Source organism: Anopheles coluzzii, chromosome 3, assembly GCF_943734685.1.
Source record: "Anopheles coluzzii chromosome 3, AcolN3, whole genome shotgun sequence".
In the NCBI taxonomy this organism is placed as follows: Eukaryota; Metazoa; Arthropoda; class Insecta; order Diptera; family Culicidae; genus Anopheles; species Anopheles coluzzii.
This window is the reverse complement of record NC_064671.1, coordinates 80,578,306-80,595,598: the sequence shown is the minus strand read 5'-3', so window position 1 is coordinate 80,595,598 and position 17,293 is coordinate 80,578,306. Positions and strand designations below refer to the sequence as shown.

Genomic DNA, 17,293 nt, shown 5'->3' with positions numbered 1-17,293 from the left:
GAGCTATATGGAAGGAAACGGGGGAAAGCATTTTTAACCGTCCACACCTTTTTCACATGGAATCAAAATGGTGCTGAAAGGCAGGATTCATCATGTTTAGTGCTGTAATAACGCATCACACTGATTGCATAGCTTTCGGCGTATGGAACTGGAGGAGCATGCTATGATTTTTTGTTTGTTTAAGCTGTCACAATGCGAATAATTAGTTTTATTGCATTATCAAATAGTTCGAGTAATATTTAAATTCTTCAAATATTTTCCATTAGTAGTGTTTTTCTGATTACGGCACGCCTAAATGTAGACACATTACTTTGCGAGTAATACTTATAACTGTGCAATCTACGCCTAAATGTATGCAAACCATTCTCTTACGCAGTTTACAATGATGATCACAATTTATATATCTTACCAGCTCATTCCTTTGGGTAGATATAGATATATTCGTGTAACTAACATTAACAGTTCGTGTAACTAACTAATTAACATCACTACATTATACATAATTCAACATTTTTGATATAAAATCAAGGTACTAAACTGTAAGGCGATGCTGAAAGAAATTTTATACCTTTTTTCCTCCAAGTTTAAATGAAGCAACAGATTTTTTTTGCATAACCTAAAAAATAGGTTCATACAGAATGTCATATTTGAAAACATTGCGACAAAATTCGCGTTTTAAAGCTCCAGTTAGAAATTTGGAAATAACATCGCAAAGAAATATTTGCATAGCTTTAGGCGCCAAAATAATGAATTCGATTATTCCTGCCAAATAATGATCCTACGGATTAAATCAAACGAAATGTTTTTGTTACATTCTATCAGGTGTATGGTAGCACCTATTTTACTTCCAATTTGGCATGAAAAGGTGCAGCTGTAGTGACAAAGTAAATCACTCAATTAAACGTTCATGCTAAATTCGATTGTTTCGGGCAACAAATTTAACCCTTAAATGTACGGCCCAATCAATAATGTCTCACCAGAGACTGTTGCATTAATTAGCGTTAAAATTGGCGGTACAACTCTTTTTGTTTTGCTATTTACTATTTTTACCACACTGTTCTGTAGCATTTCTGCCAGTAGATAGTACATTTTCAATTGCAGTTTCATTTGTGTGCAATTAAAAGTACGTTTTTTTTCGTTGTTCAATCAACATTTTTCTGATCTTTTTCTTCTTTTTTGCGCCCTTGGCAAAGGGCAACGTCGTTAGTGAAACACACATATCTACCCATCGTCACAGGACGACCTCGAGCGAATGGAGAAAGTGGGGGAAATTGCACACCTCAAAAAAGGTGACAAAAGAACTGCTCTACTGTTTCATGCTACTGGGGATGCGAAATTCCCCGTTGGCGATTCTGATTTCGGTGTACAATAAAAATAAAACACGAGCACACACACACACAGACACATACGCGTACGTCAAAAGGGAAATAATTGTGCCCGCGCGCTGTAATTATTCATTTGGTGCAATAATTAAAAATGTTAACAATCGACGAAACTGCAGTCAGACGGAAAATAAATACATTTCGATGGCGCTTCTACGCTCGATGTTTTTTTCAGTCTCTTTCTTTCTCTCTCTTCGTTAAACCATCGTGTTTTCCTTTTTGCTCGGTGCATGATTGCCAACCCCTTACCTGTGCACTCCCTGGGTGCCTTTTTGTTGATGGATGAAAAGTCCGCAACGAGCCAAAACAAAAAAAAAAAAGCTGCTCCGAACGGCCAGCCCAATCGAAGCGCGTCATGTGGAAACGTGAAAAATAAAATTTTGACGCCCACAGACCCGAAATGACCACACGTCAGAACGAGTGGCTGGACGCACGAAGGGCAATGGGGTCAACAGCAAAAAAAAATAATAAAAAAATGGGGGAAGTGATGTGAAAATCCAATTTGTGCTGCCCGCCTCGTCAATCCCCCACGGCTCTTATAGGCTCTCTTATGCCACACAGAAAAAAAAATGCTCCATCCCCATCCCCCACCCAAAATGGCTTCTGCTTGTGGCCAGAAGCGGGGGCCAAAAATTTGATGTTTTTTATAGCCATTTTTCGAGGATGCAATTGCAGCATCCTTTGCATCGCCACTAAATGAAATCAAGGGAAACGCACCGGGCGGATGAAGAAAAAAAGCAAACGCAGCATGAAACCAAGCGGGAGCGAAAAATAGCGTCGAGTGTAATTAAAATTCAATAACTACGAAATTCGGGCGTTGCAAAGGTGTGAGCATGTGTGCATAGGATGTGCGCTTTGCCGAAGGAAATGACATTGCATCGCCACTCTTTGCTCCGGAGTGCTGCTGTTCCATTTTTGGCCAATATAATAACCCTCTCCTGGTAGGGAGGAACAAATAATAAAAGCCAAACGCTCACAAATTGGTACTTACAGAGCCCCGGGGCTGGCTGAAAAACCTTTGCGCTACAAGGAATGCAGCAGTCACCATGGAAACTGTACAAAAGTGAAAGGTTTTATTGAAAATAAAAACGCACGGCCAACTGTCGTCGCGATCCTTTTGCACGCAAAGTAAGCTGATCGATCTACCGATCGCGCCGATTTGTTAAACATTAATGAAGCGCTTTTCGGTCAATGTTCGATGATTTTTTTTCTTCTTACACCCCATCCCTCCCTCTCCAGTACGCAAGCATTCATTGCAAATGATACCATGTGGTCAAAAATGCCCCCCCCCCCCTTTTGTGTCCTCGCAGCCACGGATCAAAAGCGCTGAGTCCGAAAATAATGCATCATACTTGCCAGCAGCTCTGTCAGGACCGCTGGGTGTGATTAATTGTTTTATCGTGCAATCGATCATGAGCTTTTGGCATCAGTGTGTGTGTGTGTGTGTGTGTGTGTGTGTGTGTGTGTGTGTGTGTGTGTGTGTGTGTGTGATTTTTTTTTCGTTTTCTCTCTGTGCCCTTTGAAAGGTGTCAGGCTTGTTGTGATAAAAATGTACGCGCGTGGGAACGATTTCAAGGAACGGCAGGTTTTTGTGCACGGTGCAAATGACAACAAAATCCAAGGGGGTAAAATAGTAAAATTGCAAATAAGCAGTGGTGAAGCTGTACGTTTTTTTGTTGTACAAATCGATTCCCACGCTTCGAGTGCACTGAAACACTGTACAGCACCTTGACATTTGACAATTCAACGCGTAATGGAGGCGCCTGGTACGTTGAGATTTCAGTGTTCATAAAATATTTTTTTTTTAAATTAAATTAAAAGTGTGTGCACTGTAAAAGTGTACGTGTAAAGTGATCTCACTTCAATAAACTAAAGAAATTATGTCTGAGTTTAAAGGTCAACACAATGCAGAAAAGTTTAGATATAATTTGGCTACCTAGTTTTATGTTTAATAGTGTCACCAGTGATGCTATATAAAGCTTTTTCATATTTTTTAAGGTATTGGAGTACACTATAAAAAAGAGCAACAAATTTTACGTGCTTGTGTTCAATAGTTATAAATAATAGAATTATAGTGTTGATAAAAAATGTTGCACAGTTTCTAGAAAGGTCCAACATGGTCCAGGAAGCGAAAAATCGAAAACCAACTGCCAAAGCATGATTCAATGTCTCCAACAAATATGAATACTATTTTGGTGGCCTAAAACTATTGCTGGCAAATTGAAGGAAAGACAAATAATTGGCAGGTGAAGGCGCAAAGCACGGGCTTGCATAACCAATGAAAGATTAAGCTCAAACTTCTGTAATAATAAATAATTCCTGTATAAAAAATAAATACAGTCATGGCGGAATGTCCCGTTGAGAAATAAATAAGAAAATAAATCAATAAAAAAATACAAAAGAACATAAATAAAAAATCCATAATCTATTGCTTAGACTTAGACTTAGACTTAGACCAAATGGCTATGCAAAGAACCACCTGCCGTTTTATATGTGTTAAAATAGTACAATTAAATATCGCATTACAACTGTCCTGAATTTTGGCCAAATATAAAATAGTTGGCAATTATTCAACGAAAATTGAAACACAACAGAGAACACTACTAAAAGGCTTTTACAAATTACATACTAAAGTTAGCTAAGATGATATATCGGTTGTGCGGAATCTAATGAAAGGCATCGAAGGTCGTTGCTTTCATCTGTACATTAACATTTCATTATTATTTTTTCCCCAATTAAATGTCAATAGAATACATTTCGTTTGAGACCGAAATCATTTTCATATGACAATTGTTATATGTTAATCGTTTTACAGACTTTTTTTAAGTGATCAGATTCTGAAGGTACAGGTATTTTTGCACTGTAAATTTAATTGTTTTAAACTTACAGCTATGAAGGGTATCTAAACCATGAAATGAAAATTCACAAGGAAGCGGAAGCGTACAGTTAAGTTACAAGTGTGAAAAATTCGCTTTGTTAATTTCATATGATTTATGTTCCACATTTTAGTATCCTTATGATCCATCCATATGAAATGATTGAAATTATAAAACTTCTTTTGTATGAACACGTTGGTATTAAATTTAAATTAATAATGCTACTTTATTCAAAGAGAAAAGATGCCGAGATAGATACGACAATGCTCACTTACAAACTTCTACTGATAAAGAAAACAATCCCTTTCAACCTAACAAATACACGCTCACCCATAAACACACTTCTTTTCTAAAAATATGTGATGCATTTTCCGATGAGCACATGCAGCGTGTAAACAACAAATCGCACAAAAAGAGTGTCCCTCCCCAGCTCAATGATGCACAAAGTGCACAAAAAGCTCCAACGGCCCAAACAAAAAAAAAAAAAAACAAAACAAACTATAAACAAGCTTCACTTTCCCGCCACGGTCAGCATAAAACAGAGGTGTCAGAGGCGCAGCAAGAAAGTGCATCGTTTGTTTTCGGAAAAAAAAAACGGAGAGTGCATCGTTGAGGGGGGGAACCAGCGCACAAACACAGCCGGGCAGCAGTGGATGGTGGTTGGGCAAAACCATTCTCTTCCGCTTCCCAGCGTGCGGTAGCGTCCCATATCTTACCCTTCGAGACGCAAAAGCACAACACGCCAACAAGCGTGCTCTCGTCCCGTCCTCTCGTTTTGGTTCACGCTACACGCAGCGAACTCGGAAAAACACCCCGACGAAGGTGAAAGACGTCGCGCCGTCAGCTGTTGTTCGAGCGGGCCCCCCAAAACCCGCACCCCTGGCGCGCAGTGTCTCGCCGCGAAATAGCACGTGGTGTGTACGGCACGCCGTTTGATTCCGGCCGGGAGGAAGGCGCCCGGTGGAGAATTAGTATAGATGCCTTTCATGCCCCCACCCCGCTTCCACAAGGAAACAAAGGGCGGGAAGACATCAGATTGTGTAGCGGCTGTGATGAGCAACGCGAACGGGGAGAAAACTTTGCCATAAATCGTTAGCAGCGAGAGCCCGAGCGGAGCGGCAATGGGCAACACAAAACACAGGAGTCGATATGGAAAATTGGACTCATCGTACAAAACAAACACACACACACACACATACACACATACGTACACGGGGAAAACACGAGGACAGCTTTTAGTTTCGCACGAAGTTTAGCAAAACACGTTGTCCAAGATCAGTGTTTTTCATCGACTTTCAAGCGATACACACGCGCCTGTGCGAGAGCAGAAGGCAAAAGAGTGACCAGACGAAGGAAAGAGAGAGAGAGAGACTGTATTAGTAAGAAAATGATGTGCGGGGAAGAAAAGGAACAAGAGTTCCACTTCCTCCGTTTGAATCGGCTCGGAAAAGCGAGAGCAGTCGCCTGAGCGTGCGAGAGAAACCCTGAGGATGGAGGGAACCAAAAACGTTGAGCCCCGTGAGCACCGAGCTCGAAAGTGTCTGTGTGTGTGTGTGTGTGTTTTTGTAAGAAAATTATTGAGACGGCCCCAAGATAAACATTGCCGGTGAGATCGCGAGCGAGCGAGCGTATTGCACACATGGAAATATGGCGAGCACTCAGAGAGGAAAAATGGTAAAGTTTTGCAGGGGAAACACACCGAGCTGGGCGCGAGTAGTGGGGGGGAGGTTTTTGTGGCTGAAAGAAAACAAGCTGCAGACGTTCGATTCGAAGGCAAAAACCGGCAAACGAAGGAAAGCTAATGTGTGCTAGTAGGGAGAGAGTTTGTTGTTTTGATATCGGGTCACACACGTGCTAATCGGCGTGTTTGAAGTTGGCAGAGCAATTATATGCACAGCAGCAATGTGCATGTGTATGCGTTGCTCGGAAGGCACATGTTCCTTTGGGGTCGTTTGCAGTTGCAGTTTGGGTAAGAACATTTGAATCTTTGTTTTTTTTTCTTTTTGATTTTTAGAATTGAATGTTTGCAGTCGTTTGTGTGTATATCTAATAATTTACATCGTTACACGTTTTTAGAAATAGCATAAGCAGCTTTGGCAAAGTACCGACATACTATAGCCTTTACAGGATTTCTTAGGGTTCTTGGTTGATTCCCGAGTTTTCTTGCTAGCAGCCCATCGTTTTTTGGTTTATTGCAAAGATTTATTTATTTCTTTATTTATTTTTTTTATTTACTTTTTGGCCCAAATTGGAGCAAAGCTCACTTGGTTGAGACATGTTACATTTTTTAAAAAATCATTCTACCCTATCTTTATCTCTATCGGGTTGTGACGTCACCAAAATTAAAAATAAAAAGCAATTATTCGGCGTAACCCAGAGCATTTTGGTTCAATTGTATTGATGTCCAACCGGACGATACCAATCAATTGTGGGAATGAGCCAAAAATATAAGGAACAATGAGTAAATCATGAGGAAACCCCAAAAAAATACGAAAAACAACCAATAAATGGTTGGAAACCCTGCAATGAGCAATATTTTTTTTTTACCGTTTTTACTGAATAAAAAAAAGATTTTAGGTGTTTATGAGGATGACCCTCACCAATACTGATTGACCACATTTATTATCAAATCATCATCTTCTTCTTCTTCTTCTTTGGCACAACAACCATTGACGATAAAAGGTTTCTACTTCTTCTAATAAAAGGTTTCATTCTAATTGGATTGACTGACTTTCAGTATCTTACTGGTTTTACCCATAAGCATGATAATCAGTCCTACGTAGTATGGAGGCACAATCCATTCGGGGTTTGAACCCATCCATGACGGGAATGTTGTCGAGTCGTACGAGTTGACGACTGTACCACGTGACCGTCCCGATCAAATGAGCTAAAGAGCGATAAACAACAAACTAAACAGCAGCACTTGGGGTTGAGATTGGGGGTTTTTGCATCAATTTTAATAACACTCCAACCAATCGAATGCTTAATTATTTTACCAAATCAAATCCATTAAATCAACATGTTCATTAAAATTGCTTTCGTGTCGTGCTCATACACACACAATCTTGAATCAAACCAGTCGGCGGTGTTAATGGCGTTTGACGCAAAGGGGTGCATCAAACGCGGGTAAAACTCAATAGTTAATAAGCGTATGTAAAAAAAAAAAAAACAATGGTGTTGTAAAACATTTCAATTACGTGTCGTGGGGGGGGAATTGGAGGCTTCGCGCCGTACAGCCAGACTTACCGTTTCACGTTATTATCGGTAGCATTTATTTATCGTCATCTGCAACGAAACGAAAATAGTGAGGAAAACATTAAACACATTAACTAGTAGCAAACACACACACACATACATACATGTGCATACAGGGAAAAAAGGGGGGAGGATAGGAAGCACATAGAGTTAAAGGTTAAAATTACTTTGATCAGATTTTGCTTTTGCAGCAGCTGCTTTTACATAAAACCTGGAAGGGTACGCTTTGGTTTTTTCCTCCATAAAAGCATATTATATATCGGAAGCAACACACTCTCATCGATACCGTGAGTGAACCGTTTGCTTCGGTAACTCATTGACAGATCACATAGTTGGACTTTTGTTTTTTGGGCCCAGAGTTCTCCCCAAAAAAATGCCAACGTTTTTTTTCGCCAATTGCCCGCGTGAGGCGGGCTCGATGAAGGATGGGACCGGGAGCAGGTTGCATTTTTTCGTCCTTGCCATGCGCAACGTTCCGTTGCTTGTCCGCGCGTCCGAAGGTCTGGGACACGCGGGAATGTGTTGAGGATGACAGCCACCAAACGGGGCGATAAAACTGTACCCACAAGAGTGACAGAGATGGAGAGAGTGGTATGATTTTTTATCTCACAAATTTTTATGTTGCATATATTGGGGGAAAAAACGAAACGGAGTGCGCATTCTTTTTTATTCTACTAAATCGACGCGATTTTTCCCCTAGCCTAGCGCACCAACACACTGACACACAGAAATGGAGGAAACAGCTCCTTCCATCCGCTTCTCCTCAGAGCCACGAAAAAATGGTAAAATAAAACTGCAATGTTGTTTTTGGCGTGTTCGCGAACCGTTGCCGTGGTACCGCGCGGTGGAAAACAGCTATGCTGTATAGAGAGAAACAAAAAAAAGTCCTTCAACAAAGGTGCATCCAGTCGCTCTCTCTTTCTCTCTCTCTGTAACTCAAGGTCTGACTCTCTGGAAATTTTTCTTTTCGAAATTTAGCAAATTTCTCATTCCACACTCTCGGAGTTTTCCTTTTTTTGGAAGCTTCTGCCATGGAAGGAGAAAAGAAACTGCCGCATCTGGACTGGCAGCTTCACAAGGAAGTGGTTCACCCGAAGCATTGACCTTCTTTTATTCGTGGGCAATTCGTGGTCAAAACACGAACCAAACATCAAACCATTTTGAAGTAATTTTAAAAATTCTCAATTTTTGACAGGTCAAACCTTTGTCTACTTCGCAAGTTAAATCACAAACTGATCACCAAGAAGGAGCTTCTCGAACCAATTTTCACCACACACCGAATTGAGTTTTTCCGAAAAAAAATTCAATGTCAGCGTGTGTCTGCGTCTGTGTGTGAAATCGGGGAGGGGATGAGAGAGTGAGAGAAGAGAAAAAAAACATGCCAGAGAGCATGGAGCTGTGAGCGCGAAAAAAATTCCCCCAAACACATCTACATTGAAGCATGGACGGAAAAGGGAGAGAGAGAGAAAAAAAAAATCTGTAATGTGATGAATCCAAATGGACATTGCCGTACGGGAAAGGTGGTGGTGGTTGAGGTGACGATGGTGATCGACCCTGGTGAGCTCGAAACATTTTTCCAAATATGGTAGCTGTCTTTTATTTTTATTTTTGGGCAAGTTTTCAAAACTCCAATAGATAATGAAGATGCTTTTCTAGCTGGATTTGCAAAGAGAAAATCGCCGACACATACACACGCACGTTTAGTTTTTCTGTCCATTACTGTCAATGATTAAAATATATTCTTTTAAAAAAATATTCCCAATCAACAAAAAAAATCCTACTTCTGCGTAAGTGTAAGTGCGATGGAATAAAAAGAATTCACTCACACCAACTTCTCTGTTTTTTTTTTTTGGTTTCAAACATGAGAGAAAGAGAAAAAGAGCCATGCTCCACACGCAATGGAAAATTCCCAAAAAAGAAAAAAAAACTGCATCCACAATATTATATTTCACAAATTTTCCTGCATTTTCCATTATCATTGGGTGGAGAAAGAGAGGCCAAAGAGGCGAAAGAGTCAGCAAAAAAAAAAAAAAACGGGCGGAAAAAAGGGCCCAAAATCCAGCATGTACATAAATCGATGACCGGCCGCGATCCGAAAGCACCACCGCTTGGGCCGCGACTTTTCCGATAAAATTTTCCACCGTTAGCATGTGTGTGTGTGCGTGTGTGCTTCGAGTATTTTTCCCAGTCCAGGCCGAAAAGAGATAAAAATATGGTGTGCAATTTTTTCGCATTAATTTTTTCGCACATTCAAATGCGTCGAAGCACAAAGAACGGCCAGCGAGCGGCAGCACCCACACCAGCAGATCGCTTCCATTATGTTGAGTATATGCGAAAGGGCCCGAATGCGGCGTGGAGGTGGAGGATATGCGTGTGACGAGACCGGGGTAGGCCTCTGTACTGGCTGACAGTTTTCATTTAATCGTCCGTCCAGACTAATAGACGGTAAAGCAGCTCTTATTTGAATCGGTCGAAAAATTTGCTTGCATTGGGGAGGGGAGAAAAATGGGGAGGTGTAGCTGGGCGGGGGGATTTTTTTTGCTGCCCAACCTATATAAAACTTTTCATATGTTTCAACGCTGGATTTGATCAGGCTCTCTTTTTGCTCTCGGTGTTTGTATGTGTGCCTGTGTGATTTTTTTTTCGTTTTTCACTCTCAGTCTCTCTCATTTTTTTTCCACCCCCTTTTTTATATTTTCGGTTAAATCCATCCGCCGTCGCTCACACAACCACAAACCAGACATCGGAGGGCCGGTCGCACACACCACGACCACGACGACGCTAGCTAGGTGCATTTTATTGCTCCAACATCCTTCATCTCCACCCCCCGCTGAACTCTGTCTCGTCCTCCTTTTTCGCCGGAAGGGCGGGGGAGGGGGGGGGGGAGACCGAGCCGGGCCAACTGGTTTCCACAACCTACGCACTCGGAAAACTCTGTAAAAGGCCCTTTTTTCCCGATGGAGACTGGGAGGGTTTGCCGATTCTCCCTTTCTCGCACACGCACTCACGTTGATAAAATGTCCGTGTGTGTGGGAGTGGGGTTTGCTCCCATGTTCACCTTCTTCCCCCCCCCCCCCCCCCTTCTGTTTTTTTCTTTGCTGCCTTTATTTTATTAGCCCTAGCAATGGTTGGGTGTGGTAGGGCGCTTTTTTTCTGTGGCTGATTTTTTGTGACTTCTTCTTTTTTTTGGTTTTATCTCTCTCTCTCCTACTTTTGTGCGAAAATACAAATATAATTCCAACTGCCGAGCCGATCTGGGCTCCTGGTCCCGTTTTGCGTGGATGAGTTTCTTTAACAATTTGCTTAATAAAAATTGTTGCAACAAAATAAAGGAATGCTTCTTGTTAGCGACCGGCGACGGCGATGTGTGTTCTATCTCAAGGACAAGCGTGTTACTACCCATTCCCGGTGGGGTAGAGGGACACAAACCTGTTAGACAAACAGTCCTCGGCTGCTACTTGGTCGAAAAAGCTTTGAAGAAACTAAAAAAATAATGAACATAAAAGACAAGAAAGGTTTCGTACATTATCATTGCAGTTTAGTGGCCGGGGGTCGGGTCCTAGCGCTGGTCCAATTTCCAATTTTTTCTCTCACAACCCCAGGGTGCACGTGAGCAGTGGGTAAAGTAAAGTGGGTACGTTTTTTCTTCTTCTTCTTCTCATTCACCGCTCCTTCAGTGAGAGAGCGAGGGAGAGTTCCTAAAATTTTCGAACTAAATTCGTGTCATAAAATCAACTAACTTGTGATGGTGGTGAATTCGCGCTGCTGTAAAGTTTAGGCTCGGAAGCAGTGGGCAGGGTGGCCTAAACCCCAGCCCAGGCTTTAGCCTATTCTGGGATGGTTGGTTGGCCTTTTTTTTCCTTCCATCCTAAATTCAGCCGCACTGAAAACTGACAAACCGGCAAGCGCGTGACCTTGTGCTTTACAGGCGTGTGAGGTGAGGTCCGTTAGATGCTCCACACTTGATTTGAGACAGGAGATGGAAGCGTGTACGTTCAACGCTCGAGAATAACCTATTGGACATCTTTATTTTACTTATTTATTTGTAATCATGTAAATTATCTGAAAATAAATATAGAATTCAAATCCAAATTTGATAATTTTATCAACTTATGGAAAATCAAGTAACATTTCCAAAGTAATTATGAACGCAACATGTATGTTATATTGCTACATGTTTTACAAATAATTTATGACCTGAACATTATTTATTCGTTGTATGGTAGCAAACAAAGCCACGTGCACTATCATTCTCAAACCTCAAACGTTCTAAAACGTGATACTCTTCGGTAAATATGTACAAAATGTCATACAATATTATTATACATTTATTAATTAAAATATAAACATGAAGCCGGTCTCGTAGTACAGTCGTCAACTCGTACGACTTAACAACATGCCAGTCATGGGTTCAATCCCCAAATAGACCGCGCCCCCATACGTAGGACTGACTATCCTGCTATGAAGGGGAATCAATTAGTCACTGAAAGCCAAGCCCACTAGTGGGTACAGGCAGGCCTTGACCGACATCGGTTGTTGAGCCAAAGAAGAAGAAGAAGAATAAACATGAATATGAACTATGACTTATTTGATAAGAATATCAACTTTTCCATTGACACCACTAACCTCAACTTTAACCTTAACCTTAAAAATTTATTCAAATGAGAATAAACCAATTAGAAATTACTTAAAATACAGTTGGTGCATGTTGAATAATTAAAAAAAAACAAAAACAATTAAACAAGGTCTTTCTACAAAAAAGTAACTACATTAATGAAAAACAGCTTAGAAGTAACGCATTAATAAAAGAATTGTATGGAAAAGAAGACAAAATTGACAATGGCAATGTAAGAATAAATAACTATAGAACACTTCTTCTTGATAAGAAACGAATCAATACAAAGTGGACAGACACCACAACAAACAGAATATAGAAATCATAGAAATCATATTATGAAAAAATCAACAGCAAAGTTAATAGTTAAAAGGTATTTGTTGTTTCAGAAGGTAATGAAACGCAAATAAAGTAAGTAAAACAGTTGAAGAAAATTAAACAAAATCATTACAAAGTGTGCTTCAAGCAAATGATACTTGGAAAAGGGAAAAATGAACCGAAATCTAGAAATACTAAATCAATGTGAATAAAATTTACTAAACTTTCGAGTTTTCTTCGTAACAAATTCGAGTAATTAAGGAAATAGATCACTGGAACAGGCAAGAAATGTAATAAAAACAGTATAATACGCTCATTCATTTAAAGAATAAAAAGGAATAAAGAATAATAATAAAATCAGAATTAATTATTAAACAATAATAATTAAAGGAAATGATAGTAATTAGGCTAACAAAATGCGTAACACCAAATAGGATGAATTATGGAAAATATCAAAAAAAAAAATACGCAAAACAGATTAAAAATACATATTCTCAATACTAAATTCGAACTCGAAACTGAATAATTAAAAATAAGCTGAATATAAAATTCTCGACCACCCACAAACCGCCGTCAGCTCTTGTGTGTGCTTGGCTGGACCTGCTCTTTTTATTCCTGCAATTTTTCAGCATTATTCAATACGCCTCTTGCTGTACGCATCAAACAGCACGTTCTGTCCCCTTCATCCTGAACAACAAAATACCCTGTGCACGTGTGTGTGTATACATATTTACGCGCGCTTTCGCGCTTATTTCCCCGCGCAGCAGGAAAATGTGTCCTGCCGCTCCCAGAGCCCGGGCCAGATGCAGGAGGACATCGTTGGGACATTATTATGTGAAATCCTTTCGCTTGCTGTTATTCAGTGCGCACTTTTTCTCTCACTCGCTTTCGCACTGTCTCTCTCTTTCTATCTCTCGCTCATTCGTGTTGTGTCTGTATAGTTAATCCTTTCGATTGAACGGGGGACTGGGGGAGTGATTGTCCTGTATATTCAACGATATCGTCTCACCACCCACCGGTCAGCATCCTTCTCACACACACACACACACACACACACACAACACACACACTCCCGAGTAACTGATTTAAGCGCTGATGAGGATGATTTCCCCCAGCAAAACTCATGCTTCTTCCCTCGCGCGTTTCCAAAAATGTCCCGCCATAGAGTTGCATGCATGGGATGTGCCAAACAAACCGCGATACCCCTGCTCGCACTCGCGCCCAGTGGCAGGTCTCATTAGTATGCTTAATTGGATCGAAGCAAAGAGGTTGAGGAGAAGGAGAGGGAAAGTACATAGTGCAGGACGATGCAGTGAGAGCAGTAGGAGAGTGCCGAGCATCACGCACGGGGCACTTTATTTAAAATTTCGTTTTAAATTATAATGATGTCCATCATCAAACGCGACCCACCACAATTGCGTCGCTGACCACCGTACCGTGGTCCCCTTTCGCCTACATTTTTTTCAGGCTTATCGCAATCCACGCGCAAAGAGAAAGGGAGAGAGAGAGAGAGAGAGAGAGAGAAAAGCGAACAGAAAACGGATTTTTCATTATAAAGCAGAGGAAAAGCGCCAGAGAATCGAACACAACAGTATTGGTGTTGGGGGTGGGAGGTGCGGGCACTAGCGACCAAACATGAAGGGGATAAATTCGCGAAATGCGTTCGCGTATGTATGTGCCGCGTCCGTGGTCCAACGCACCGTCCCGGGCCCAACCACCAAAACCACCGCGATTTGTCCATCGAATTGCTGACCGGGACCGCGGGACCTTAGTGCGCAACGAAAAATCGGATCGTAAATGAAAAAATAGGGCTCCCCGGTCATGCCACCCCTAACCTGATGCTGCGTTATCCTCATGTCGCACTTTTTTTTTTGTTAAATTGTGTTTCACCTTCCTGCGTACTCGCTACGTGCGGCACATATATGCTGGGCCCTATTCGCGCTGGACAGACTCGACCACTGACTACTGCTACTGGTGGATGTGTTGGTGTGTGTGTGTGTGGGTACGGGAAAAACTCGAACGAGGGGTGTTAAATTTTTAAACCACCCTTCTTCTCATCCCGAGTACTAAACGGGTGTGGAGTGAAAAATATCGATTTGGGAGTTCTGTTTCGGTTTTGTATTAAATGGAAAAAAGGGCACACACAGGCAACTCGCCAGTGCCTCCAACTCGTTCGATCGGAGTGTTTTTGCTTCGCTTGCATGATTGCATTTACTATTGGTTTGCGAAGCCGGGCGGAGGCGTAGGTCAAAAGGTTGTACCGGCGGCCCGGCCCAGCAGAACAATGCGAGCGAGGAACGGCCCAAACGGTGCCGAACATAAAAAAACAAAGTTCGATCACGGTGAATTGTACATATTGGAAATAATCAAATGAGAAAATTGGATGGTTTTTCCGGGCACTGTAGGCGTTTGCCAAGGGTTCGAAATTTCGTTTCGCTTCTTTATGTACAAATAGAAGCGAAAAATACTACCAGCATTACCCTTTTGGGTTTTTTTTTTGTACTTCAAACGTTCAAGCATTATTAGGAACTTTTTTAAAACAAATATGTTTTTGTTTCTCTCATTAAACATTCAAATAAGAAGCCTCCATCAACGTTGAATATGTGAGAGGCCGATGGTTCACTGTGTAGACGCATTGGCATCTGACAGGGTTCAATTCCCATCCGCGAGCATACTTGCTGAATTCACATGATGAGCCACTAATAGGTTTGTGCTCTCTGAAGCGCACTCACGACTGTGATCCAATCCCGACCATTGTTAGTCCTATTTCGACTCCAGCAAAATCGGAATCACTAGTTCCGCTCGAAGTCGTCCGGAGTCGCCTAGAGTCGCCCGGAGCCGCCTAGAATCGCCCGGAGTAGACCGAAGTTGTCTGGAGTCGTCCAGAATCGTCCGCAGTCGAGATCCTCCCAAGTCATCCGGAATCGTCCAGCATCTTCCGGAGTCAGAGTCATCCGGAGTTGGCAGGAGATGGCCGGTGCAATGTTTTTGTATTCAGGCTTTTATTTTCCGACTCCGATTCGACATAACTCTGGACGACTCCAACTCCGGACGACTCAAACTCCGCCCGAATCCAACGGACTCCGAACAACTCTGGACGATTCCGGACAACTCTGGATTACTCTGAACGACTCCAACTCCGGGTGACTGAAGATTCCGGATGACTTCAGACTGCGGGCGATTCCGGACTTGCGACTTCAGGCGACTCCAGACACCTCCGTACGATTCCGAATGACTCTGGCCGATTCCGGATGTCTTCAGACGACTCAAGATGACTCTGGTCGACTCCGGATGACTAGACTAGACAACTCCGGATGTTTCCAGAGGACTTCAGACCATTTCAAACGGCGTCAGATAATGCTGGGTGGACCTAACTGCCGAAGCCAGTTCAGAAATTTTCAGGGTAAGATCGGAGTCGAATCCAAATTATTGCCAACTTTACCCATCACTAATTCATAGTACTTATTAATATAGTAAGTTAAATATAAGTCAGATATGCCTACAATGGTCTATGCAAAGAAGAAGAAAAGGAAAGTGAACAGATAGAAGAAGATGATACAAAACAGTCTAGGTTATGTTCTAGGTGTAGTTCTCGAGTTAAGACACGTAACTCTTGCCCAAAAGAATAAAACAATTCATCATTGTCACATCTTTAAATAGTGTTGTTCGTTTACACTTTTCAAACTATTTTCTTTAATTGAGAATAACCAAATGATAAAGATATTTCTTATTGGTGTGATATGAAGACACATTTCACATTCTGATCGGAAAAAACCAAAAAGTTTAAATACAAAATTATACTAAAACAACTGATACTACACTGCTAGGTCGTGGAACAACGCCTGGCAGAAGGTTTAAATTAATACATTCTTTTACTTTTGCTCCCTCCCATTGCCCTGCTACCGTAGTTCATTCAAGAGCACATTTTATATTTACGAACGGCCTCAAAATGAGAATTAAACCCGTAGAAACAGAACAACAAAAACCAAAAGACAACATTATCGAAGACGCGATTTTCCTTTCACCCTTGTACGACGAAAGGTTGCACTTTCAGTTTCTTTGTTGTGCGTCGTCGGAAAAACGGGGGGGAAAACCCGTGCATTTCTCACTGTCTCGTGCCTCGTGAAGGAAATGTGGGATGTGGATGACCAAACAAAGATAAATACGAACGTGAATGATCTACACCGGGAGCGGCTGGTTGTCGCACATCAACGCGTATAAAACCATGTGAACTGCAGATGCAGGCACAGGCACACATTTCCTATTGCAGCAGCCGACATGCTGCGTAGTTGTTTTTGTCGGTAGTTCGTTTTTTTTTTGTTTGTACGACTCTGTCTTTCTTGCAAATGATTTCCTTCAAATGACGAAGTATATCGTCCGCTTGCCTGTCCCCTTTGTTCGAGCCAGCCTGGTTTACAGATTTATTATTTTGATTTTTGTACTTTGCATCAAATCACGAACAAAGAAAGCAGTCAAAGATGGCTGGCTGGTGGTAAACAGTGCTGTTTTTGTTTTGTAAACAGCAACACACTTTTCATATTAAAGAATATGCATAAATAAATGCATTTACTGTAAGAATAAAGGAATTTCATTATGTTCCATTATCCGACTAATTATGTTCTCAGTTGCCTCGCATAAAGGGAGTACAATATTCATTATACGTACGAAATGCATTTTTGTCTAAAAGATCCCAACCAAAAAAGCAAAAATCGATCGGATATTAACACATAAAAGATAAAAGTACAGAAAAACAAAACAAAAAACCAATGCATTGATCGAATTGAGTGTGCACAAACAGATAGTGGTGCACATCGGAAAACATAAATGCAAAATTGGCTCTTTATGCT

At 41.3% G+C, this 17,293-nt stretch overlaps 1 protein-coding gene across 8 annotated transcripts in view; it reads right to left on the bottom strand.

The window, feature by feature from the left end:
• Positions 1 to 17,293, bottom strand: part of LOC120956004 (zinc finger protein 316) — a 55,704-nt gene that overhangs the window by 18,846 nt on the left and 19,565 nt on the right. For all 8 annotated transcript variants that reach the window (XM_040377328.2, XM_040377332.2, XM_040377333.2 and 5 more), the window contains exon 3: positions 7,505 to 7,543. The gene's annotated coding sequence lies outside the window, so the exon portion shown is untranslated. The remainder of the gene's footprint in view (positions 1 to 7,504; positions 7,544 to 17,293) is intronic.